This window comes from Delphinapterus leucas, chromosome 2, assembly GCF_059928025.1.
Source record: "Delphinapterus leucas isolate spDelLeu-1000000601 "Yukka" chromosome 2, BTC_Dleu_Yukka2, whole genome shotgun sequence".
NCBI classification, from domain to species: domain Eukaryota; kingdom Metazoa; phylum Chordata; class Mammalia; order Artiodactyla; family Monodontidae; genus Delphinapterus; species Delphinapterus leucas.
In genome coordinates, this window is record NC_143130.1 from 40,646,543 (window position 1) to 40,674,303 (window position 27,761).

General features: G+C 45.8%; 1 pseudogene across 1 annotated transcript; it reads right to left on the reverse strand.

Moving 5' to 3' along the window:
* Nucleotides 1-456: 456 nt before the first annotated feature.
* On the reverse strand, nt 457-27,761 carry LOC149750001 (acireductone dioxygenase pseudogene; annotated as a pseudogene). The gene is made up of 2 exons (XR_016392007.1): nt 24,189-27,761; nt 457-1,447 (listed from the first exon to the last, which is right to left on the reverse strand). The product of XR_016392007.1 is annotated as an acireductone dioxygenase pseudogene (transcript).

The following is a 27,761-nucleotide window of genomic DNA, read 5'->3' on the forward strand; positions in this document are numbered from 1 at the left end:
GCACGTTTGTTCCAGTCATTGGGTTCAGTATAGAGGTCAGGGGTTATGAAAGGCAATACATTAAGTGGTGTAGCTTGAGGGCAGGAGTCAACTGTTTTAACCACATCTCAGACCAGGAAGGTCATTAGTGAGGAATATTGGGTGCGAGGATTGAGAGATTCCACTGGGTCTGTCCATTCTTCACTAGTAATTTTTCAAAAGACAAAGCGAATGCTAATTGATTCATTTTAGTCGGGTATAGAATTGCCACACAGTTTGGAAATCCTCAGGAACTAGAAAGTTGCTCAGTGAATAAGAAATTCAAATAAAGACAATCAGATGAACCAAACAGCTGAAGACATCAGATCAAGAAAGCCCAAGGCAGTCATCTTATCACCCCAAGTTCCAACTTTTTAGGATCATCTCTACATTGGATTCCACCAGGCCTTTTTTTTTTTTTTTTTTGCGGTACGCGGGCCTCTCACTGTTGTGGCCTTTCCAGTTGCGGAGCACAGGCTCTGGACGCGCAGACTCAGCGGCCATGGCTCACGGGCCCAGCCGCTCCGCGGCATGTGGGATCCTCCCAGACCGGGGCACGCACCCGCGTCCCCCGCATCGGCAGGCGGACTCTCAACCACTGCGCCACCAGGGAAGCCCCTCCACCAGACCTTTTAACCACTCAGGCTGCAGCCCCCTCTCATGACCGTAAGGATTGTATATTACCCTAGGCAGTTGCCCACCCACCGCTTTTGGAACAGCTTGTAGCCCTTTCTCTGGGGGGGATTTTGCTGTCATTGATGACCTCAGCATTTGGACCTGTACCTGTTTGGATTTGGCTAGTCCCTGAATGACTCAATTAGACTCTGTGATCTGGCTTCTGGACAGAACAACTTTGCTCCTGGGCTCAGGGTGGGGGGCAGGGCATCATTTGGGATATTTTTGGCTCTAGGTAACAGAAACCGTACTCAAGCTGGCTTAATCAGTGAGGACATTTATTGTGTCATTTAATAGGAAGTCCCACGAGAGGGTGGTTTCCAGGTAAGCTGATACAGCATCTCAGTGAGGACATAAAGACCGCAGTTCATGTGTTCCTTTGTTCACTCCTTCCCTGACACAGGAGATTGTGCCATTTTGCCCTTCATGCATGAGAGGCCCTGCTTCCTCACAGCCCTACCAACAGAATGTATTGTCAAACATTTGGATTTTTGCCAATCTGATAGGTGAAAAGTGGTATAACAGTCTTATTTCAATTTTAATTGCTCTTACTATGAGTGAAGTTGAGCATTTTTTCCTATGCTTAAGGGCTACTTACTTGTTTCTCCTTTTCTGTGAACTTTGTCTTCACCTACTTTTCTCACTTTCCATTTGGGTTGTTGACCTTGGACACAGGGTTTTTTCCATCTCTCTGCTCTGGCCTTTTTAGTGCTTGCTTCCTGCTCAGGCTGGAACCAAGATGGCAGCAGCAGTTCTAGACATTGAGATGTTCAGAAATTAGGTTTGTCACTTTCTGTTTGTAGCTAACCCAGTTCCACTTTCCAACCCCCTTCTCCCTTTCCTGTTTCTTCTTTATTTTTGTTTGTTTTTTTGGTCTCACCGTGCAGCTTGTGGGATCTTAGTTCCCTGACCAGGAATCGAACCCGGGCCCCCTGGAGTGGAAGCACCGAGTCCTAACCACTGCACCGCCAGGGAATTCCCATTCTGTTTCTTCTTTGGACAAGAAGGGCTAAAAACTGACTTTCCCAGTTTGCTTTGCAGTGAGGAGCAGCCATGGGACATAGTCCTGCCCAATGAGATGAAAGTGGGAGAGTACGAGGAAATTTCTGGGAAAGATTTGGTTAGAAAAAGCACAGGTGTCACTGGCATAGCCCCTTTCTTCCTGCCTTAACATGGACAGAATGGCTGGAGTGGCAGCCTTCTTGACACCATAAATGAAAGACAAAGACAGTCACAGAGATGTTGATCCTAATATTATTGGAGCCACTAAACCAACACCAGGAACCACCTACCTCCAGAGTTTGTACACAGCTCATTAAATATCTTCACTCTTAAATTATTATTTGTCAGGGTGTGGGCGGAGGGGGGTGTGTTCTCTTACTTGCTGATGAACACATTCCTAACTGGTACACTGTGGCTTTCTCTTAAGAGGGAGAAAACTTCCCAGAAGTCACCCTCCCCCTTTCCCTGGACTTCCCCTCAGGACATTGGTCAGATTGGGTCACATGTCCTTTCCTGAACCAATCACCTCAAGGGGCATAGGATTCCCCTTAGGCCAATGGGGTCATTCCTGGGGTGGGGGCAACATTCACCGAGGCATATGGATACAGGGAAGAGAGGTGGAAACCAGAGACAGGAGGGTGGTGGCATTTTTAGAAAGGAAGGGGTGAGAAATGGCTGCTGAGTGGACAGGCAGTGGGGTCTCCTGCAGTGAGTGAAAGAGTAGCCTCAGCTCGGGGCTGCGCCTGGGAGAGTGACTTGTGTCTCACCTGCATGGACACGCTGCCCAGTCACACTGCTCTAGGGCATTGCAGGCTCTACCTGAGTGCAGAGATTTGTGACCTGTCTCACCTGTTGAGCAGCAAAGTCCTGTAAACTACGAATGCATAGCTACATGAGCTACATATACGTCTCTCAAAGAGGTCAAAGAAGTGGTTGTATTTCCTTAAAACAAAAACAAATTTTCCTTAATAAACGAATAGATTATACCAGTTTATAAACTCCATGAGGGCAGGGGTGTGTCTTTTTTGGTTTCTGCTGTACCCCAATCCCTAGCAATTGATTAAAAATGTTGAACAGGACAGAGGCTTTTTTTTTGGCCGCACCTTGCAGCATGCACCCCCTGCAGTGGAAGCTCGGAGTCTTAACCACTGGACCCCCATCGAAGTCCCCAGAGCTTTTCAACATAGACCTTGACATCAATCAGTCCACTGATTTGGGGGCTCTGATAATTCAATCTGCTACCGTCCGACTGATTTATACTGGTATCTACCCTGTACTTCTCCCTCTCCACTACAAGACTACAACAAGAAGTCTATTTGGAGACCTGCTGAACCCAAGGATATGTGCATCTAGCATTTCAAGCCAAGGGTGCTGTGGAGCTGAGGCTGGTGAACCCATTCTGGCTCTCAGGAATCATTGCTTCCTTTTCTGGGGCTTGCCAAATCACCTCTTTATTCCTGCTCAGCCCTCTGACTCAATGTTTGAAGTCTCCACGTTCTTTCCTTTTAATATCGGGAATGGCCTTTTGACCCTCTCCAACCTTCCAGCTCATTTTCTGTTGTAATATCTCAAAAACCACAGGCAGTGACTCAGAGTCCCATTGCCCAGTGATGGGGATATAATGAGTCCAGGCCAAAGAACATTATTTCAAGGAGCCAGGAGCTCATTTACAAACTCTCTAACCCACCTTGGACTAGCTAAGAGCTAGTTCCTCCCCGACGGTACTCACTCACACACACACTTCTCCTCCAGGTCTGAAAGGCAAAGGCCCCATCGCCTGATGAGTTCCCACCTTCCAGCATTCCGCCCCCAGCATCTAGCAGCAGGCCTGCTCTTTCTTTCATCTCCTTGCTCTGAAGAGAACTAAAAGCTCCTTTTCATTGTTCTCCCTGGCAGTATTCTATTACAGTTGATAATTTCCTCCATTATAAAAAGTAATATAAACTCATTTAAGAAAATGTAGAAAATCCAGCTAAGTAGGAAGAAGGAGTAAGGAAAAATAATATACTGCCCCCTATACCTAAGGTCAAGCACAGTCAACATTTCAGTGCCAGAAACTAACACAACATTGTAAATCAACTATACTCCAATAAAAATTAAAAAAAAAAAAATCCCAGTCACATCCTTAAAAACAAAACATTTCAGTGCCTTACGGAAGCTATTCCGACAGGTCTCCCTTATCCTCATGTGCCTTCTTTATACAATTTCCTTTTAAATCTAAGCTCTAATGATGAACAGTTTATATACCCTCCTACAATACAATTATAGAATCATTGTGAATGTGAACAAAGATTTAACCCACAGCACCCTCCAGCACAAGGGATGTTTTCTCCAGGAACAGGTGACCATGTAGAACATGGCATGACCAGGTAGGGATGCTCTGATAAGGCCATTCCTGGCAGCAGCTTGTACAAGCCCAGAAAAGGTGTGAGATGTGCCCCTCATTATTACAGTCGTGTTCTTTGGGGAGGAGGGGGTAGAAGTGGAGACAAAGGGGTAGGCTTTCACTTTCACTTTATATACTTTACAAAAAACTACGAAAAAGAATGATCTTTGCAGAGATTATTACCTTAGTGTCTTAATCTCTGGAAATGTTCTATGGTGAACATATGTTGCTTTGGTAATCACAGAAATATAACACATGTGTTATGGGCTGAATAGTGTCCCTCAAATCTGTATGTTGAAGTCCTAACCTCCCGTACCTCAGAATGTGTCTGTATTTGGAGACAGGGCTTTTAAAGAGGTAATTAAGTGAAAATGAGGTCATTAGGGTGAGCCCTAATCCAATATGACTGGTGTCCTTATAAGAAGAGGAGATTAGGACACAGATGCTCATAGAGGGAAGCCCAGGGAGAAAATGGCCATCTGCAAACCCAGAAGCCTCAGGAGGAGCCAACCCTGCCAACACCTTGATCTTGGACTTCTAGCCTCCAGAACAGTAAGAAAATAAATTTCTGTTGTTTAAGCCACCCAGTCTCTGGCACTTTGATATGGCAATAATACAAGCTCTTGGCTTTTCAAATATTCACACTGAAGGTTATCGCTGGTCATGAGAAACGCACAGGTTCAGGAATTACTTTTTTTTTTTTTTTTTTTTGGCTGTGCTGCACAGCATGTGGGATCGTATTTCCTCGACTAGGGATCAAACCTATGACCCCTGCAGTAGAAGCGCAGAGTCTTAACCACTGGACTTCCAGGAAAGTCCCTCCTTTGAACTTTTCAAAGCGGATTTAACCTTCAGTGTGGGATGCAGGTAGCCACACCCTTTCCTTCCCTGGAATGCACTGCAGTGTGAGGTGATGTCTCTCAAGTTTTCGCTCCATGTAGGTTCAGATCCCACTGGGACCACCTACAGGGCAAGACCATTTAGGCTCTCTTATCCTCAGTTCCCACTCTGTAAAGCAGAGAGAATAAGAGCAGGCAGCTTTTTTCTTTAAGTCCTAAGGGAGATGAGACACGTAATGGTGACAGCACAGCACAGCGGTTAGGAGACCAGATCCCCAGCCCACACTTGCTGAGCTTGGTGGTTCAGGTCGTGGCTCAGCCACCTTCCTCCTGGGAGGCCTTGGGCAAAGTGCTTCTGCCCTCTGTAAAATGAGGATTACAAAAGCATGATGATGGGGACTCAGTGCATTAATGTATCTAAAGTACATATATTGAGAATTAATTTATCTAAACTACTCTGTCTAGTAGAGTAGCCATCAGCCAGCTGCACCCGTTGAACACTTGAAATGTGGCTCCTTCAAACTGCGATGTGCCGTTAAGTGTAAATTCACGTCGGATTTTGAAGACTTAATAAGAAAAGAGAGTGTGAAACATCTCACTGATAATTAATATTTTGCATCTTTTAGATTAAATAGAATATATTTTACAGTTAATTTCACTTAAAAAAACTTTTTAAAATACAGAGCAGTTACTAATTTTCCCCTTAGGTATCACCCATGTGTACATTAGGTATACATATTACTAATTTCTGTTTGTATTTCTTATTTATTTATTTATTTATTTTTGGTTGCATCAGGTCTTAGTTGCGGCAGGCAGGCTCCTTAGTTGCGGCTCGCTGGCTCCTTAGTTGTGGCATGTGAACTCTTAGTTGCAGCATGCATGTGGGCTCTAGTTCCCTGACCAGGGATCGAACCCAGGCCCCCTTGCATTGAGAGTGTGCAGTCTTATCCAGCGCCACCAGGGAAGTCCCCTGTTCGTACTTCTTAAACAGTAAATAAAATAAAATGCAGCTACTAGAATATTTTAAATTATATATGTGCTGGCACTGTATGCTTATTAGACAGCTGGCTTAGAACAGGGCCTGCCTGGCATGTAGCAGGAGTAACTGAAGCTACCATCAGTGTTTAGCGCCTGGCACTTGGTAAGCACTTATCAAGTGGCGGTTTTTGTTCTGAAGACTTCTCAGGGGCCCTCTCCTGCTTCTGCTTTGGAGATCTATGCCTGGAAATGCATTGTCTGTTTCCCTGCAGGATTTTGTCATATTCACCCATTGGGAGAGCTCCCGGTCTTTCCTTTCATCTTCGCCACCCCCAAGACCTCTCCAGGGATGTCTACACACATGGGCGCACACACACACACAGACACAGACACACACACACACGCAGGTGTAGACTTTCTCGAGGTCCAGTCCTCCATCACCTCCTGTCACCCCTGCAACTGTGGTCCCCAAGCACCTCTGCATCCTGCACTGAGTTCACCTGGCCTGGGTTTGGGGATCCCTCTTTGCCATCATCATTCTCTGCTTTCTCCTCAGGCCCTGCACTTCTGAGGCTTGATCTGTGATGCTCAGACAGATGGAACGTTGCCAGCAGGGGCTGTCAGCAGGCTGCCAAGAGGCTGCCCAGAGCAGCTTTTACTCTGACAAATTCACTCCTGGGGCCCCCAGGTCTACCCACGTCCTGGCAGCTGGTGGAGAGAAGATGGAGTCTCAGCTGTGGACTTGGACGACTCAGTTTCTCAGGAGGCCACGTTTTCAATGCATTTAGCAGGGTGAGAACAGTTTTTGTTTTGGAAAATATCTGGATCAGCCACTTTGGTTGAGGAAGGGGAGGTGCCAGGGCATGGTTAAACACATGAGGAACTAAACAGCTTTACAGGGGTCGTTAACAAGAACTTGGGGAAAGGGACCCCCAAAAGAGAGAAGACAGGGGAGAAGGTCAGAAAAATGAAAAGGGGCCAGAAAAAAATAGCAGGAGCCTCAGCCTGGGAGTTTTGTGTCTAGTGAGAAATTCCCAGTGGCAGGGACGGAGTAGCAGTGGGAGGGACTTTTTAAAAAAATTGTGGTAAAATACACATAACATAAAATTTACCATCTTAACCATTTCTAGGTGTACATCCTCCTTGTTTTGTAACCATCACCGCCATCCATCTCCAGAATTCTTTTCATCTTCCCAAACTGAAACTCTGTACCCATTAAACAATAACTTTCCATTCCCCCAGCCCCCGCAACTACCATTCTATTTCCTGTCTATGAATTTGACTACTCTGGGTACCCCATATAAGTGGAAATATACTGTATTATGTTTGGCTTATTTCACTTAGCATAATGTCCTCAAGGTTAATCCATGTTGCAGCATGTGTCAGAATTTTTTCTTTCTTTTTAAGGCTGAATAGGGCTTCCCTGGTGGTGCAGTGGTTGAGAGTCCGCCTGCCGATGCAGGGGACACGGGTTCTTGCCCCAGTCCGGGAAGATCCCACATGCCGCAGAGCGGCTGGGCCCGTGAGCCATGGCTGCTGAGCCTGCGCGTCCGGAGCCTGTGCTCCGCAACGGGAGAGGCCACAACACTGAGAGGCCCGCATACCAAAAAAAAAAAAAAGGCTGAATAACATTCCATTGTATGTATAACCACATTTTGTTTATCCATTTACCCATTAGTAGACACTTGGGTTTCTTCCACCTTTTGGCTGTTGTGATTAATGCTGCCATGAACATGGGTATATAAATATCTCTTTCAAACACTGCTTTCAATTCTTTTAGGTATCCATCTAGAAGCAGAATTGCTGGGTCATATGGTAATTCTATTTTTAGTTTTTGAGGAACTGCCATGCTATTTTCTACAGTGCCTGTACCATTTTACATTCTCACCAACAGTGCATAAAAGTTCCAATTTCTGAAAAGACAACCTATAGAATGGGAGAAAATATTTGCAAATGATATGACTGATAAGGGTTAATATCAAAAATATATAAACAACTCATACAACTCAACATAAAAAAAAAAACAACCTGATTGAAAAACGGGTGGAAGACCTGAATAGACATTTTTCCAAAGAAGACATACAGATGACCAACACGCACATAAAAAGATGTTCAGCATCGTTAATCATTAGAGAAATGCAAATTAAAACCACAATGAGATATCACCTCACACCTGTTAGAATGGCTATCTCCATATCAGGATGTGGAGAAAAGAGAATCCTCATATGCTGTTGGTGGGAATGTAAATTGGTATAGTCACTGTGGAAAACAGTATGAAGGTTTCTCGAAAAACTAAAAACAGAACTACCATATGACCCAGCAATTCCATTCCTAGGTATATATCCTAAAAAACGAAAACACTAATTTGAAAAAGTACATGCACCCCAATGTTCATGGCAGCACTATTTACAATTGCCAAGATATGGAAGCAACCCAGGTGTCCATCAACAGATGAATGGATAAAGAAGATGTAGTATATATATACGATGGAATATTACTCAGCCATAAAGAATGAGAATTTGCCATTTGCAACAACATGGGTGGACCTATAGGATATTACGCTAAGTGAAATAAGTCAGAGAAAGACAAATACTATATGATATCATTTATATGTGTAATCTAAAAAATAAAACAAACTAGTGAATATAACAAAAAGAAACAGACTCACAGATATAGAGAATAATCTAGTGCTTACCAATGGGAAGTGGGGGGCAAGGTAGGGGTAGAGAATTAAGAGGCACAAACTACTATGTATAAAATAAATAAGCTACAAGACTATGGCCAATATTTTGAAATAACTATAAATGGAATGTAACCTTTAAAAATTGTGAATCACTGTTGTACACCTGAAACTTACATAATACTGTACATCAACTAATACCTCAATAAACAAAAAAAGAGTTCTGGGAATTCCCTGGCAGTCCAGTGGTTAGGGCTTGGCACTTTCACTGCTGTGGCCCAGGTTCATCCCTGGTCAGGAGCTAAGATCCTGCAAGCCATGCGGTGCACCCAAAAGAAGAAAAAAAAGAGTTCCAATTTCTCTACATCCACATCCACATTTTTTTTCTTCTTTTTTTAATAGTAGCCATCCTAATGTGTGTTAAATGGTATTAATTTGTATTTTCCGAGTGATTAGAAATGTTGATCAACTTTTTAATGTGCTTACTGGCCTTTTACATACTATCTTTGGAGAAATGTCTATTCAAGTCGTTTGCGCCCCCACCCCTTTCTTTTGTGGTTGAAACCTTTTTTAAAAAAAATAATTAATTTATTTATTTTTGGCTACGTTGGGTCTTTGTTGCTGCTCGTGGGCTTTCTTTAGTTGTGGTGAGCACAGGGATACTCTTCGTTGCGGTGCTTGGGCTTCTCATTGTGGTGGCTTCTCTTGTTGTGGAGCACGGGCTCTAGGTGCGAGGGCTTCAGTAGCTGTGGTGCGTAGGCTTCAGTAGTTTTGGCATGTGGGTTCAGTAGTTGTGGCTTGCGGGCTCTAGAGCACAGGCACAGTAGTTGTGGCATATGGGCTTAGCTGCTCCACGGCACGTGGGATCTTCCCGGACCAGGGATCAAACCCATGTCCCCTACACTGGGAGGTGGATTCTTAACCACTGTGCCACCAGGGAAGTCCCACCTTTGCCCGTTTTTTAATCAGATGTTTGTTTTTCTGTTGTTGAGTTGTAGGGTTTTTGTTTTTTTTTTTTTTGCGGTACGCGGGCCTCTCACTGTTGTGCCTCTCCCGTTGCGGAGCACAGGCTCCGGACGCACAGGCTCAGCAGCCATGGCTCACGGGCCTAGCCGTTCCGCAGCATGTGGGATCTTCCCAGACCGGGGCATGAACCCGTGTCCCCTGCATTGGCAGGTGGACTCTCAACCACTGCGCCACCAGGGAAGCCCTTAACATCTTTATTGGAGTATAACTGCTTTACCATGGTGTGTTAGTTTCTGCTGTATAACAAAGTGAATCAGCTATACGTATACATATATCCCCATATCTCCTCCCTCTTGCCTCTCCCTCCCACCCTCCCTACCCCACCCCTCTAGATGGTCACCAAGCACCGTTCTGATCTCCCTGTGCTATGCGGCTGCTTCCCACTAGCTAGCTATTTTACATTTGGTAGTGTATATAAGTCCATGCCACTCTCTCATTTCGTCCCAACTTACCTACCCTTCCCCCGCCCCATGTCCTCAAGTCCATTCTTCACATCTGCATCTTTATTTCCATTGTTTCTTTGTTTGATGGTTGGTTGGTTGGTTTTTTTCTGGGAATCCCCAGCAACACCCGAACTATTGTTCCATTTTAGAGAGGTCTGCTGGGATCCCATGACCAATTAACCATTTTCGCAAGTTTATCAAGGTGTTTTTCTACCTCCTCTTTTACAGTTTAACTCCCTCTCTCCCTCTCTCTGTCTCTGTATCTCCTCTCATTACTTGAACTGTGGGCAAACACTTTCCTCTTGGTCCCCTAAGAATCACTCTGACCTGGCCCCAAGCCCTTTGTTTGGATATCTCAAACTCCGTGCTCAAACCCAAATCCACTCCAGCAGCAGACTCCACCGGGAGACCAGCTCTTCACCTCCTGGGTCTTCCCATTCCCAAGTCCCAAACAGTTAGGCTACCATATTGATTGTCTTCTTGTCTTTTTTTTTTAAGATAACATTTTAAAAAAATATTTTATTTTATTTATTTATTTTTGGCTGTGCCGCTGGGCATCCGTGATCCTAGTTCCCTGACCAGGGATCGAACCCATGCCCCCATGCAGTGGAAGTGTGGAGTCTTAACCACTGGACCACCAGGGAAGTCACCGGTTTCTTGTCTTAGATTCCAGGGCATGCAAAGATGTTGTCCTGGCCTTGTCCAGGGAGGCCCTTAGTCCCTGCAGATTCAGTGGGGGAGCGGAGGAACCTGCGAGAGGCCAAGGCTTCCCAAGCACACGCCATATTCACTGATGCTCAGCTCCGCAGGCCCCCACGGCCCCCCTCCTTCCCTGGCTTGAAGATTCTCTTCCCACTCCACATTTCCTTCCCTGCTGGCCCCAGGGCAGACCTATTCATTAGCCACCTGCAGCAATACAATTCCTTCTTCCTCTTCCCCTGTGTGGCATGTTTCTATGGTTGGAGCACCTCAGAGATTCCCACGGAGATCAGCCTTCTGGAGGCGGAGGAGAGGGCGTATGGCCACCGCTGTCCCAGCCAGACCGCAGCGGGGTGCTCAGGGGGCGTCCTTCCCTTCCACCCCAAACGTGGCTGTCAGATGTTCTGGAAACAAGGGTGCTCACTCCTGAGGTCCCTGGAGGTTGCTAAGGGTACCTTGAGGTTGTCTCTATCCCATGGGTTCGACCCAGGACTTCAGAAGCTGTCCAGACCATGAAGTCCAGCAGTGCAGATACAGAGCAGCCCTTTTGTTCCCAAACTGCTCTGTGGGGTCAATGTGAGTGACAGTAATTGGGAGAGGCTCATCAGAGGGAGCCTCAGAGGAAACCGGAGGAACCACCCCTCTGTCCCAGTGGCTGTCCCCCTGACTGTCAGACCTGGAAGGACCAGGTCCTGCTGACACACCTCCACCTTCCACTGGCTACCCTCTTTAGAATTTTCTGCAAGCCATTATCCACACACCACCATAATGCTCTTTTTATATTTAGCCTCACTTAAAAGCTTTCAATAGGGACTTCCCTGGTGGTCCAGTGGTTAAGACTCCATGCTCCCAATGCAGGGGGCCCGGGTTCAATCCCTGGTCAGGGAACTAGATTCCGCATGCTGCGATGAAGATCCTGCATGCCACAACTAAGACCCGGCACAGCCAAATAAATAAATATTGAAGAAAAAAAAAAAGCTTTCAATAGCCTCCCACCAATCCTGGAATAATGGTGTCCTTACCAGGCCTTCAAGGCCCAATGTGAACCAGTCCCTGCCTGTTCCTCTTAACTCACCACCCATCCCTCTCCCCTAGCTCACCATACGCCAGACACACTGATCTTCTCCTGGTCCCAGCATTCCAAGACCGTTTCAGCCTCAGGGCCTTTGCACTTGCTGTTCCTTCTGATCAGAATGCTCTTCGCACAGATCCTTGTCATTTGGTCTCCGGCTCAGAAGTCAACCTCTCCTGACTACTTCAGTCCAGAGTAGCCTCCCCTTCCTTATGCTTTATCTCCTCATACTATTTTATTTTCTTCTCCACACATACCCCTTTCTGAAGCTTAAGCTTCAGGATCCCTCACTCACATAGGCCCCTTCCAAAGGGTCTACCTAATTTTGTATTATTTTCTTAAAAAGAATCCCCTGCCCAGCCAACCCAACTGTGTAAGCTTCAGGCCCCACAAAATCTAGATTCATTTGTATCTAGAGCAAAGGACCAGGCTGTATTTGGTACTTCCTGTGCCTGCCGCTGCCAGGAAGACAAACTCAGCATTCATCCTGTTAGGCTATTTCAACACACCCTTGGCTTCTCTGATCTCTTCAGGTCTGGGTGCCAAGAGGAAACTTTGCCCAGGAATCTTGGTAACTGCCCTGCTCACTGTACCCTGAATTCAAGGTTGGGGTGGGGGGCAGAGTGGGAGTGGTATGGGGGAGGGGATGGGGGTGTCCAAACTCCAAGAGCTGCTGTTTGTGCTTCTCCCTTCTGGACACCCCTGCCTTGACTCCCCCAAATAGACATAAACTTTCTCAATCGGCAAGCATACCAACCTCAACTATTCACCCAGGAGACTGAAAAACCTAGACTTCCGTAGAATCTTTCATCTCTTTCCTTTCTGAGCTTTTTTGCAAAGGTAATCCTAATGTCTATCACTGATTCCACTTCTTACCATCTTGGGCATATATTTAGTGCACAGGTCTTAACTCTCCCTCTGCCTTGCCCCCGGCAGACCTGGCTAATTGATCACAGGACTTTTCCAGGTGGGCCTTCTGTGTAACCACCACCAATTGATCAGAGAGGAAACCTAATTACCTCCTAATGAAACTCAGGTTTAAATGACTGAAGAGGTAAATCTGGTTCAAAGGAAAAGGGCTAATGCTTCTGATGAATTCCTATATCTATGCTGAGTCCAGGGAGGCCAGTTCCAAGGACATATTTTCTATTTAATTAAGTGAGGGGAGACTTTGGGAGAACACGGCACCTTGCAGTACCTCCCGTGACACAGTGGAAAATTCACTGATCTGGAGCTGGAAGTCCTGCTCTGTTCTGGGCAAAACGACTCACTTCTTCATTCTGCGCATGGGGTTACTATGCATGTTGTCCCAGTCAGCTCAGGCTGCTGTAACAAATTACCCCAGACTGGCGGCTGAAACAGATAACGTTTACTTCTTACATTTCTGGAGGCTGGGAGTCCAAGAACAAGGCGCTGGCTGATTCCATGTCTGGTGAGAGCCCTTTTCCAGGTTACAGACAACTGGCTTCTCCTTGTAAACTTTCTGGAAAGAAATCCAGAAACACCCTCATGACGTTCTTACTGGGAGTCACAGTGAGCTGTCCTTAGTATTGGGAGAGACTGTCCCCTCCTGGTGGCAAAAGCAGTAAGAAAGTTGATGAGGAATGAACTTAATGAGCTTAAGGGCTAGACAAACCAGCATTCACAAAGAAGCCTGTCTGTGGTGCTGGGCAAGGACTCCTGTGGGGACTGTCCCCCTGCACATGTGTTACTTCCTACTTCAGCTCACCTCTTGCCAACCTCCTTCTACAATTCTCCCAAACTGGTTGTCATAAACTCCACCACCCTCCTTAGTGCTCCCGACTATTCAACCCCCTCGCTCTCTGCCTCCCACTCGTCAGAGGAAAAAGAGGCCACTAGGCAGCAACCATCACGGCTCCCTCCTCCTTTTTAAATTGAAAACTTGTCTTCTTAGAAACGAACAATCTGAGAAGTAAGGGCAAAGATCACGGGTGCCTTTAGAAACCAGCTCGTCTTCCAGGCCGTCACCTGGCACCGCGGCACCATCCCGCCAGGGAACCCGAGCCTGGTATCCCGGTGCGGAAGCCGAGGCGCCAGGTCGACGCAGCGCGCAGGCTGCTTCCTTCATCTTGAAAGAGAGGTCTACACTGGCTGACCCACTTTACTAGCTCCCAGCCTTTCCTCAACCCACCTGCTGAGTTCCTGCTTTCCCTGCTGCAGCCTCCTCACCATCCAGCAGAGCAATGGAGGAACGGCCCCTGCCAAGGTCACGGATGTCTCTGGACGGCTACATCCAGGGGACACCTCTCGGTGCTCCTTTCCTCATCCACTCTGTAATTTCCGCACTGCGGTCCATCCCCTGGCTATCTCACATTTTCTGTGACAGCCCTTCTGGGTCTCCTCTTCCTCAGGGGCCCTCGGGTGTAGGTGCCCGTCAGGGTCTCATCACCACTCCCTCCTCCCCTCCTCTTCTCCATCCTCACAGCACACTCTCTCCTTGAGCAATCTTTTCAGACCCATGGCTTCCACCACCATCCCTAGGCTGAGAACATTTAGGAGGAAGCAACATGTTGAAGAATGCAAAATAAGCATGTATGAACTGAGGCTACCACGTGAAGGAAGACAGTTGAGGGAGAAAGGAAAAACACCAGGTCCTTCCCCTATGACTGTGGGCAAATGAGCACACCACCCCAAGTCTTGGATTTCTCATTCACAGAACTGGGATAAGAATAGTACCTACTTCATAGGGTTGTTATGACGCTTAAGGGGGATAATTCTAGAACAAGCACTCAGTGCCCGTACTTGTCAACATTATGGCTCTGTTATTTGCAGGGGTAGAGAAGCAATGGGGAGAAGTGAGGTTAAACTGAGAAATGGTAGTTTGGATCCAGGTTTTGAAACATAGGAGGGCAGTGGACCAATGGGGTATATTTGCCAAGGGCATTCCTAGCCCAACAGCGCAGATGCCATAGGGCTGAGAGCCCGGGAGCCGGCAGCTCCTTCTCAGGCCTTCTGCTCTCCTTCTGGCCATCTGGATGACCTTGTAAGCACCCGACGTGGGTTCAGCAGGTGGCCGGCCATGATGCCCTACGTGCATGTCCCAGGCATTCCTGAGACAGTCTGCCCTGAAGTTGGGGGAGGTGCTGGTGGGTCAGAATGATAAACAGTTTAGAGCCAGGGAAGTAAAAGGTCACCTTTTGGGCTGTGTCCTGGGGGAAGGGACACTGTTACCAGGGGAACGAGTACCGGTCCTTAAGAAGTACGTTGAACCTGCCCTTAGCACTTGTCCAGTTGCCAGGTCCTGAACTTAAACACGAATGCTATTTGTCCAAGATAACAGAATCCAAATGAGAACCCGTGGGCTAATTCAGTGGTGGCTGCAGCCAGCTTATACAGGCTTATGAGAACAAATCGTTAAACTTTCAGGAATTTTGTCAGCCAGTTATTAAACATAGCCACTTTTAAAAATTAAGTTATGTAAACTTACAATTAAATAAAACATATTAAAAGACTCAAAACTCATCACTTCCTTTTTACTGTAGTATTTCTTCTCTTGAGGATATTTACAGTTATTGTACCTATCTGGTAGAAATACTATGCAACTCTGTGTTCAGTGACATTATGTTGGTAGTTAGACATTGGCCATGGTGGAAGTATCTACACCACAGAAATGCTATAAATCAACACACACACACACACACACACACACACACACACACACACACACCCTGGTTGTTAAAAACATTTACCAGTTGGGCTTCCCTGGTGGTGCAGTGGTTGAGAGTCTGCCTGCCGATGCAGGGGACATGGGTTCGTGCCCCGGTCTGGGAAGATCTCACATGCCGCAGAGCAGCTAGGCCCGTGAGCCATGGCTGCTGAGCCTGCGCATCCAGAGCCTGTGCTCCACAATGGGAGAGGCCACAACAGTGAGAGGCCCGCATACCGCTAAAAACAAATAAAAAACATTTACCAGCACCTCCCTGCATAAACTGATGTCTGAAATTTTTTTATTTTTTGGCCACGTGGCTTGTGGGATCCCAGTTCCCAGACCAGGGATTGAACCCGGGACACAGCAGTGAAAGCTTGGAATCCTAACCACTAGGCCACCAGGGAACTCCCATTGAAATTTTGTCTTTAGCCACTTCTTTTTTTTTTTTTTGGCTGCATCTGGTCTTCTCTCTAGTTGCGGAGAGTGGGGGCTACTCTCCGTTGCGGTGCGTGGGCTTCTCATTGCAGTGGCTTCTCTTGTTGCGGAGCACTGGCTCTAGGCACGTGGGCTCAGTAGTCCTGGCACGCGGGCCCTAGAGCTCGTGGGCTTCAGTAGTTGCAGCGTGTGGGCTTCAGTAGTTGCAGCACATGGGCTTCAGTAGTTGCGGCACGTGGGCTCAGTAGTTGTGGCACACGGGCTCAGCTGCTCCGCGGCCTGTGGGATCCTCGGGAACCAGGGATCGAACCCATGTCCCCTGCATTGGCAGGCGGATTCTCAACCACTGCGCCACCAGGGAAGTCCCTAGCCACTTCTTATGAGTTTCGGCAGTCTCCATCTGCTCCACATAAACAGGGCCTGAGTCCCACTCTAGCCTTTTGAGTTTCCACACTCTAGTTTTGGAGTGAGCTCCCAAATCTCACTGGTCTATACCCCACCAAGGGTGTGAATAATGGTGGCCATTACTGATCACTTAATACTTGTCTCATCCTCCCTCAGCTCACCCTCACAACATCACCATACCAATTACAGATGATAAAGTGAGCCACAGAGAAAGTAAGCAACTCTCTCCCAAGGCAACCAGGAAAAACAAGGTGGAATCCTCTCATAACCACTACAAATAAAGAATAATCTGATAATCTGATAAAGAAATGTGATTAAGTGGTTCAATTGCCACTTCTTCATGGCACCAACCCTGACTTTAGTTTTCAATACCAAAGGGCATCCATTTTGATGTCATTTTATTTTTCTTAGTCACATCCAATAAAACTGTGGGCTCACCGGATGTGGCCTATCCCAGGTCTTTAGGAGACTTTAATGAATAAATAAGACTGTTCTAGAGTTAATTGATCCACTGTTTCAGTTGATGTAGTACTTCTAAATCAATTATTAATTAGGAATTGAGATTCAACTATGAAACCAACTCAGTTCAAAACCTGGGCACCTCCCATGAAAGCTAAAGCCCAGAGTCTTTAAATAACTTGTTAAAAGTTACACAGCTTGTAAGAGATGGAGACAAGATATTAACCAGGCCTGTCTGATTCCAGAGCCCCTGCTCCAGGGAGAGGCGTATGATGAGTATGTTAAAAAGCAAAATTCAACTGAGTAAATTTGAAGATTTGTCTTTATTCAACGATTCATGACTTGGGTAGCCTCCCATCTGGCAAACAAAGGAGCTCCGAGGAGCTGTACAAAGGGAAGACTTTTACAGGCAAAAGGAGGCGGGGCAAGGAAGTTATTCTAGCTAAGAGTGGATTGTTTCAGGCAAGGTCACCTTCCTTTTGGGGAAGACTGGGGCTGAAACCGTGCACCTCTGGCTGGGACTTGAACCCACGTGGCCGGGATTTGAACCCGGCCAAAACCCTGATTGAGACTTGAACCCAAACGGCTGGGACTCAAACGCAGCCAAAACCCACAGTCTTCCAACTGAAATCACACACCTGGTTTCAGGACTTAATGAAGCTCAGGTTCTTGATGTCTCATCACAGAGAGAATTCAGTGACAGACAAAGTGATAGGTAAGAAGTGGATTTATTTAGAGAGAAACACACTCCACAGACAGAGTCTGGGCCAGCCATCTCAGAAGGTGAGAAAGGCACCAGGGTATGGGGTTGTCAGTTTTTATTGGAGTGGGTAATTTCATAAGCTAATGAGTGGGAGGAGGATTCCAGCTATTTTAGGAAAGGGCCAGGATTTCCAGGAATTGGGCCACTGCCCACTTTTTGATACTTATGGTCAGTCTTGGAACTGTCATGGCGCCTGTAGGTGTGTCATTTAGCTTGCTGATGTGAGCTTGCTGATACTGAGGCTCAAGTTCTAGTGGAGGGACTTCCCTGGTGGCGCAGTGGTTAAGAGTCCACCTGCCACAGCAGGGGACAAGGGTTTGAGCCCTGGTACGGGAAGATCCCACATGCCACAGAGCAACTAAGCCTGTGCGCCACAGCTACTGAGGCTGCGCTCTAGAGCCCGCGAGCCACAACTACTGAGCCCATGTGCCACAACTACTGAAGCCCGTGTGCCTAGAGCCTGTGCTCTGCAATAAGAGAAGCCACCACAGTGAGAAGCCTGTGCACCACAACGAAGAGTAGCCCCTGCCCACCCCAACTAAAGAAAGCCCTCGTGCATCAACGAAGACCCAACACAGCCAAAAATTAATTAATTAATTAATTAATTATTTTTAAAAAAGGTCTAGTGGAAATAGTCAACTTATACGCCATCTTGGATCCATTTGGTTCTAGTCAGTTTATGTCATGTCCTCAGGCTATGTCATTCTTTCAAACCTTGTGCCCTGCCTCCTTCCCTCCTGTTTCAGGTCCTTCAGGCAGATTACCTCACTAGTGCTGACCAGGTAACTCCACATTGGCTGACTAAAGATCACATTCCTGGGAGAGGCTGAAACTGCCAATATTTATTTATTTATTTATTTAAAGTACAGTTGATTTACAATGTTGTGTTATAGGTTAGGTATTAAGTCTTGATTTGCTGATGTGGGGTTTAGCACAAGTGAATGTGAAACAGAAGGGAAGGGGACAGGGCACCTTTAAAAGAATGACATAGCCATAAGACATGACGAAAACTGGTTAGAATTAACTAGATCCAAGACGGCAGAAGATCTGACTTCCGGTAGACCTTGAGCCTCATTATATGCTCATTGTAATACATTTGCTAAATAACACACCCACCAGCACCATGACAGGTCAGAGCTAACCATAAAAGGCCAAAAAGTAGGCGGTGGCCCAATTCCTGGAAATCCCCGCCCTTTCCCCTAGCCCCCCGAAATAGCTGGAATAATCCTCCCACTCATTAGCCTATGAAATTACCCACGCCATATTTTGGGGCCTCTCACCTTCTGAGATGGCCCACACTCTGTCTGTGGAGTGTGTTTCTCCCTAAATAAATCCACTTCTTATGTATTACTTTGTCTCTCACTGAATTCTTTCTGCCATAAGACATCAAGAAACTGAGCTTCATTAAGTCCTGAGACCAGGTGTGTGATCTCAATTAAAAGACGGTGGGTTTAAGTCCCAGTCTGAGTTGCACGGTTTCAAATCCATTTGGGGCCTGTTGTTTCCTTTTTTTTTCTTCATTTATTTTGGCTGCGCTGGGTCTTAGGTGCGGCACACAGGCTTCTTAGTTGCAGCATGTGAACTCTTAGTTGCAGCATGCATGCGGGATCTAGTTCCCCGACCAGGGATCGAACCCCAGCCCCCTGCATTGGGAGCTCGGAGTCTTACCCACTGGACCACCAGGGAAGTTCCTGCTGTCTCTTTTTAGACAACTATTAGGCAGCTATTAAAAAAAAGTCTTGTAGAAGAACATTTAATGGTAGAGAAAAATGCCTGTTACGTATTAAATTAAAAACAGAGGTTAAAAAATAACTGAATTTTATCAATTCTTGGATACATACTGTTTTTCATGTTTTAACATATCTGAAATAGGGTGCATCAAAAATCAATTTCAGGACTTCCCTGGTGGTGCAGTGGTTGGGAATCCACCTGCCAATGCAGGGGGCACGGGTTTGATCCCTGGTCTGGGAAGATCCACATGCCATGGAGCAACTAAGCCTGTGTGCCACAACTACTGAGCCTGCACTCCACAACTACTGAAGCCATGAGCCCTAGAGCCTGTGCTCTGCAACAAGAGAAGCCACCACAATGAGAAGCCCGCACATCGCAACAAAGAGTAGCCCCCGCTCCCCACAACTAGAGAAAGCCTGCATGCAGCAACGAAGACCCAACACAGCCAAAAGTAAAAAAAAATTTTTTAAATCAATTTCAGGAAAATTATAGATATCAAAGTGAAAGGCACGGACTTCCCTGGTGACATAGTGGTTAAAACTCTGCGCTCCCAAAGCAGGGGGCCCGGGTTCAATCCCTGGTCAGGGAACTAGATCTCACATGCATGCCACAACTATGAGTTCAAATGCCACAACTAAGGAGTCCATCTGCCGCAACTAAGACCCAGCACAACCAAATAAATAAATAAATAAATCTTTTTAAAAAAGTGAAAGATAATAAAATTTCCAGAAGACACTATAGGGTTAAGAAAAGATTTATCAAACAGGAAATAAGACATAAACATAAAAGGTCAATAAGTTGGACTAAATTAAAATTAAGAATTTCTGTGCATCAAAATACATTTTTTTTTTTTTTTTTTTTTTTTGTGTACGCGGGCCTCTCACTGCTGTGGCCTCTCCCGTTGCGGAGCACAGGCTCCGGACGCGCAGGCTCAGCAGCCATGGCTCACGGGCCCAGGCGCTCCGCGGTATGTGGGATCCTCCCGGACCGGGGCACAAACCCGTGTCCCCTGCATCGGCAGGCGGACTCTCAAACACTGCGCCACCAGGGAAGCCCTCCAAATACATTTTAAATGAATGAGAAGGCAAGCCACTGAATGGGAAAAAACCAAACTTTTGCAATACATATACCCAAAAAGGGGATTCATATCAGAATGTATATTGAACTCCTACAAATCACAAACTGGAAGACAATCCAATGGAAAAAATAAGCAAAAACTTGAAGCAGGCACTTCAGAAAAGAGAATATTAAAATGGGCAATAAGTATACGAAAAGGAGCTCAACATCTTTAGTCTCCAGGGAAATGCTATTTATCAGTTTAATGCACTGACCAATTGCGCCTGAGAGACCACGGGAAAGGCAATTTAAAACCACCGTGAGGGGCTTCCCTGGTGGTGCAGTGGTTGAGAGTCCGCCTGCCGATGCAGGGGAAACGGGTTCGTGCCCCGATCCGGGAAGATCCCACATGCCGCGGAGCGCCTGGGCCCGTGAGCCATGGCCACTGAGCCTGCGCGTCCGGAGCCTGTGCTCCGCAACGGGAGAGGCCACAGCGGTGAGAGGCCCGCGTACCGCAAAAACAAAACAAACAGCAACAGCAACAACAAAAAACCACCATGAGAACCACTATACACCCACAAGAATGACTAAAACTGAAAAGAATGACAATGCCAACTGTTAGCAAAGATGTAAAGAAACTGAAGCTCTCATACATTGCTGGAAGAATACAGACACTCAGAAAATTGTTTGCCAGTGTCTGTTAAAGCTGAATGCTTAAGTATGTAGCCTATGACCCAGTAATTCACTCCTAAGTATCATCCAACAGAATTTCATACATATGTGCAGCAAAAGACAAGGGTCAGAACCTTCATAGAAGCATCGTTAATAATAACCCCAAACTGGAAACAACCCAAATGTCTGTCAATAGTAGAATGGATGCATAAATTGTGGCATATTCATAACATAGAGTTTTATATGGCAGAAGAATTAATAAATTACAGCTACATGCAAAAACATAGATGATTTTTTAATTTAAAAAAATATATGTTTATTTTTAGTTAACTAATTTATTTATTTGGCTGCATCGGGTCTTAGTTGTAGCATGCGGGATCTTTTTTGCAGTGCATGGGCTTCTCTCTAGTTGTGGTGCATGGGCTCCAGAGTGCGTGGGCTCAGTAGTTGTGGCACTCGGGCTCTCTAGTTGTGGTGCGCGGGCTCTAGAGTGCGAGGGCTTAGTTGCCCTGCAGCATGTGGGATCTTAGTTCCCTGACCAGTGATCGAACCCATGTCCCCTGCATTGGAAGGAGGATTCTTAACCACTGGACCACCAGCGAAGTCGCTGGATTAATTTTATTTTTATTTTTGAAAACTTTATTTTATTTTTTAAAAATATATTTATTTATTTTATTTTTGGCTGCATTGGGTCTTTGTTGCTGCGCATGGCCTTTCTCTAGCTGCAGTGAGCGGGGGCTACTCTCCGTTGTGGTGCACGGGCTTCTCATTGAGGCGGCTTCTCTTTGCTGGGAAGCATGGGCTCTAGGTACACAGGCTTCAGTAATTGTGGCTCACAGGCTCAGTAGTTGTGGCTCGCGGGCTCTAGAGCATAGGCTCAGTATTTGTGGCGCACGGGCTTAGCTGCTCTGCGGCATGTGGGATCTTCCTGGACCAGGGCTCGAACCTATGTCCCCTGCATTGGCAGGCGGATTCTTAGTCACTGCACCACCAGGGAAGTCCCTGGGTGAATTTTAGAAATGCAGTGTTGAGAAGAAGTAAGACACGACAGAGTACATACTATATGATTCCATTTACAGGAAAACAAAAATAGGCAAAACCAGTCTATTTTAATAGAAGTTAAGATAGCAAAGGGAAGTTGGGAAACATAGTGCCTAGGAGGTGGTTTAAGGAGGGTACTGGGGGTCCTGGTGATGTTACATTTCCTGATCTGGGTAGTGATTTCATCAACATTCATAAGTCGTACACTAGGGACTTCCCTGGTGGCGCAGTGGTTAAGAATCCACCCGCCAATGCAGGGGACACGGGTTCAAGCCCTGGTCCAGGAAGATCCCACATGCCGCAGAGCAACTAAGCCCCTGCGCCACAACTACTGAGCCTGCACTCTAGAGCCCGCGAGCCACAGCTACTGAAGCCCGCCTGCCTAGAGCCCATGCTCCGCAACAAGAGACGCCACTGCAGTGAGAAGCCTGCGCACCACAACGAAGCGCAGCCCCTGTTTGCCACAGTTAAGAGAAAGCCCGCATGCAGCAACGAAGACTCAACACGGCCAAAAATAAATAAATAATAAATAAATTTATATAAAAATAAGTTGTACACTAATAACTTATGTACTTCCTGTATACACGTATGTATATATTATACTTCAGCAAAAAGCTTACAAAATGAGGATAAAATTGAACAATTTGAGACAGAGATAGTTAATTACTCACAGATCTTTGTTCAAAGACCTATTCAATGATGCCCTTCAGTTAACAGGAAACTGAATTCAGCACATAGGAGTGGAAAGTAAGACACGTTGCTCAGCTAGGAAACAGGAAAACATGTGGATAAACCTATTTGAAAAAAAATGAGGGGGCTCAGAAGACCCAGTAGAACTAAAGTATGATGGAATAATAACATGGAAGATAGGAGAGGAGAAATTGGACAGAAGTCATCTAAGTTTCTCATATTTCTAAGAAAGATAAAAACAATGATGAATTTTAAACTCTGTATAGTCAAGTTAAGAATTTAATTTCTAAACGAGCAGAAATAGAATGTATAATTTCTAAACCAGTGAAGGGCATAAGGGAGAATAAAGAAGTCTGCATTGATCCAGTAGAAAACTAAAAAAGGGAGGACTTCCCTGGTGGTCCAGTGGTTAAGAATCTGTCTTCCAATGCAGGGGACACAGGTTTGATCACTGGTCGGGGAACTAAGATCCCATATGGCACAGGGCAACTAAGCCCGTGTGGCAACTACTGAGCCTGCGCGCCGCAATGAAAGATTCCACATGCCGCAACGAAGGTCCTGCATGCTGCAACCAAGACCCAATGCAGCCAAATAAAAAATAAATTAATTTAAAAAAAAAGCTAATGAGACATGACAACCAAATGCTATGCCTGAGCCTTGATTCTATATCCCAGACCCCCTTCCCCTAATTTTTTTTTTTAATTCCTGGTTTTCTTTTTTTTTTTAAATTTTATTCATTTTTGGCTGCGTTGAGTCTTCGTTGCTGTGCGCGGGCTTCCTCTAGTTGCAGCGAGCCCCCCACAACTAGAGAAAGCCCGGGCTTCTCGTTGCAGTGGCTTCTTGTTGTGAAGCATGGGCTCTAGGGCACGCGGGCTTCAGTAGTTGTGGCACGTGGGCTCAGTAGTTGTGGCTCGCGGGCTCTAGAGCACAGGCTCAGTAGTTGTGCTGCACGGGCTTAGTTGCCCCACAGCATGTGAGATCTTCCCGGACCAGGGGTCGAACCCGTGTCCCCTGCATTAGCAGACAGATTCTTAACCACTGTGCCACCAGGGAAATCCCCCCTTCCCAAATTTAAAGGAATTATTGGGACATCTTGGGACAATTTAATACAGACTATACATTATATAGCATTATTGTATAAATGTTAGATTTCTTGTGTGGGATAATGTGGCCCCCATTTTTGTTGAGCTCCTAGTGCTTTCCTCTAGGATAATTCTCTAACTTTTTGGCTTTAGGACCTCTTTACACTCTGAGAAGTTGTTGAGGACTCAAAAGAGCTCTTGTTTATATAGGTTATACAAAACCCTATTTACCGAATTAAAAGTTAAGACAGAAAATTTGAAACATGTTTATATATTAATTTAAAAATAAGATTTTCCAAAATAAAAGAGTTAATGAGAAGAGTTGCTTTGTTTACATTTTTGCAACTCTCTTCATATCTGACTTACCAGAAGTAGCTGGATTCTCACATCCACTTCAGCATTTAGTCTGCTGCTGTATATTGTTTTGGTTGAGGTATATGAAGAAAATCCAGCCTCAGATTGATGTGTAGCTGGAAAAAGAAAAATGAGGAATATTTTAATAGCTTTTTCAGATGTTAGGACTATTCTCTTTTTCCCCCCCATTATCAAAGACCATTTAATTTTTAAAGATCAACAATACCAAAAGCATAAAGTGTAGTAGAAGAAAATAGTTTTTTATAAGTACAATTTAATTAAAGCTGTTTACAACTATTCTCTCCCACAGGACTTAAGCATGAATTTTAAAAGAATAAGAGATGAGGACTTCCCTGGTGGCGCAATGGTTGAGAATCTGCCTGCCAACACAGGGGACACGGGTTCGAGCCCAGGTCTGAGAAGATCTCACATGCCGCAGAGCAACTAAGCCCACGCATCACAACTGTTGAGCCTGCGCTCTAGAGCCCATGAGCCACAACTACTGAAGCCCATGTGCCTAGAGCCCGCGCGTTACAACAAGAGAAGCCACCGCAATAAGTCCTCGCACCGCAACGAAGAGTAGCCCCCTCTAGCCGCGCAACTAGAGAAAGTCCGCATGCAGCAACAAAGACCCAACGCAGCCAAAAAAAATAATAATGATAATTAGATCATTTCATTAAAAAAAAAAAGAATAAGAAATGAGAAAAACAAGTACCGGGTTAGACGAGCCAGCAGGAGTCTGTGGAACTTGAGATTTCACTGCAACAGGAAGGGGACCAGAGTGCCTTTTTTTTTTTTTTAATTAAGGTGTTTTATTATTATTATTATTATTATTTGGCTGCGCTGCAGCATGTGGGATCTTAGTTCCCCGACCAGGGATCAAACTCAGGCCCTCGGCAGTAAGAGCATGGAGTCCTAACCGCTGGACCGCCAGGGAATTCCCAAGGCATTTACTTTAGTTTGAACGGAAAGCGGCAAGTGGCATAAGCAACTGAGAATGTGCCCCTAATAGAGAGCTCTCCCCTCCCTGCACTCCTTAGTCCAAGGTATAATTTTGGGAGAAAAAAGCATCCTATATCTAGTTAGTTATGTTATCTACAATTACACCTCTAGTCTGTTTTCCTACACCAACCGATTCAGCAGGACTGAATTGAGTTTAACTCAATTCTGACATATCTACCTGGAGGTAGCGTTAGATCCCACAGATTAAGGGCTTAGTCCCACAACACTGATGCCTATCACAAATCTGGGACAATTGTACTTCTGACTCAGCGGCTAAAAATTGGGGATTTACATGACCCCTTCCTCGGGTCCCATAATTTGCTAGAACGGCTCACAAAACTCAGGGAATGTTGGTTTACATTTACCAATTTATTATAAAGGATACATAAAGACCACAGATAAACAGCCAGATAAGGAGGTACATAGAGTGAGGTCCAGAAGGGTCCTGAGCACAGGCGCTTCTGTCCCAGTGGAACTGAGATGCTCACAAAGGATTACCTGTGAATAGCAGAAGGCCACTCGTATCGCTCAGGAAATTCCAAGGAGCTCTATGCCAGAAACTGGGGACAAAGACCAAAATATACTTCTCTGCCACAACTTTCTTCTAAGGCAGGCATGGCATTGACTGATATCTGGTTTAAAGCCTAAAAATCGTGTCCAGATAAAGCACACAGCAGATAAGACTCTCATTCCGGTTAAAATTGAACACGTGTCTGAACCACTGATCTTGACTGAGTTAGAGCAAATGACTGTGATTTGTCCACATTTCCACAGTTGTTTCCATGTAAAAATCAGTTTTATAGCGACTTTTATTAAAAAACATTCTTTGTTTAAATAGCTATGGCTTATTTTATCATAAGGCTTTTCTTTCTTTTTTAAAAATTTTATTTTATTTATTTTTGGCTGCATTGGGTCTTCATTGCTGCGTGCGGGCTTTCTCTAGCGGCGAGCGGGTCTACTCTTCATTGCGGTGTGAGGGCTTCTCCCTGCGGTGGCTTCTCTTGCTGCAGAGCACGGGCTCTAGGTGCACAGCTTCAGTAGTTGTGGCACGTGGTCTCAGTAGTTGTGGCTCACGGGCTCTAGAGCGCAGGCTCAGTAGTTGTGGTGCAGGGGCTTCATTGCTCCGCGGCATGTGGGATCTTCCCGGAGCAGGGCTCGAACCCATGTCCCCTGCATTGACAGGCGTACTCTTAACCACTGCGCCACCAGGGAAGTCTGCCATTAAAAAACATTCTGATCAAATAATCTTGCAAAGGAGATAACCTTCAAGCCTTCAAGCTTCAAGCCTATAATATAAAAGCAAAGAGCAAATGATTTTCTGCTCAGTTATCACGTTTAGGATCTTTACAAGGAGTGTGCTAGGCCCCAGGGAGCACCCCTTGCTGTTCATGCCCAAAATTTCACGTCCTGTCCTTGAGCGTGGAAATGGTCAGCCGACTGGTTGCAGTCCACACTGTTTCTCCCACAAACATCCACATAGCTGTCACATAGTTCTTTCCATCCAGTGTGAAGCAGTGATAAACTCCTGCAGGATGAGTTATCACGTTTCCTTTCTCCATGAAAATCTGAAGTCCTCTTTATCTCTTTCATCAAAGTATCCACTGCCATCCAAGATGTAGCAAATTTTACATCCTAGTACAAATGGTCCCAGCAAAACATCTTAACCTTTTCTTCATAATTTGGAAATTTATTTTTGCATATGTTTATTATGCCCATCCAAGAGTAGTCTAATTCTGGATCATTCTGATATTTGTCAGCTTCCAGTTAAGGACTCCAAGCTGGTGCAGCTGCTCCAGGAGGACTGGGCAGCTGGGCTCCAGGCCAGGGGGCCACCTCAGGTCATCTTGGGACTCTTCCATGTACCAGAACTCCTGCACCATGGTCTGGGCCTGGGATGGGGGTGGTGCAGTGCATCACCCGGGGCTCCCTGACCTGCATAGGCTGAGCTGGGTCGAGGCCCCAGTGGCCATTTTTTAGGGGGGCATCCCAGCTTGGGCCACTGCCCAACCCCCATTTCCCGACTGGGCGAGGCCTGACCCACTGTATTCACTTACGATAACAAAATGTACAAGTGATACTTTCTCAAAGGTTAATTGCAATGTGGAATCTGAAACAACACCAATATGCCTTTCCTACTCTGTTACATTCAAACCCCTCATATTCAAATCCATTCTGGAATAGGTCTCTTACCCATGCATAACTTTTTAACATCATGCATTGGTCATTTAGAAAATACTGGCTGAGTTATGCAGATCTCCCAAAAGTTGACACGTTTCATTAAACAATATGAAAAAGAATCACATTTGGGAGACCATTAATCTCATTAGAAACATCATGAAGAATTGGGAAGCTGGGACTTCCCTGGTGGTCCAGTGGTTAAGACTCTGTGCTCCCAATGCACGGGGCCAGGGTTTGATCTCAGGTCAGGGAACTAGATCCCAAGTGCATGCCGCAACTAAGAGTCCGCATGCTGCAACTAAAGATGCCGCATACGCCGATGAAAATCCCGTGGTGCCACAACCCAGCGCAGCCAAATAAATACATAAATAAATATTTAAAAAAAAAGAATTGAGAAGCTCTCAA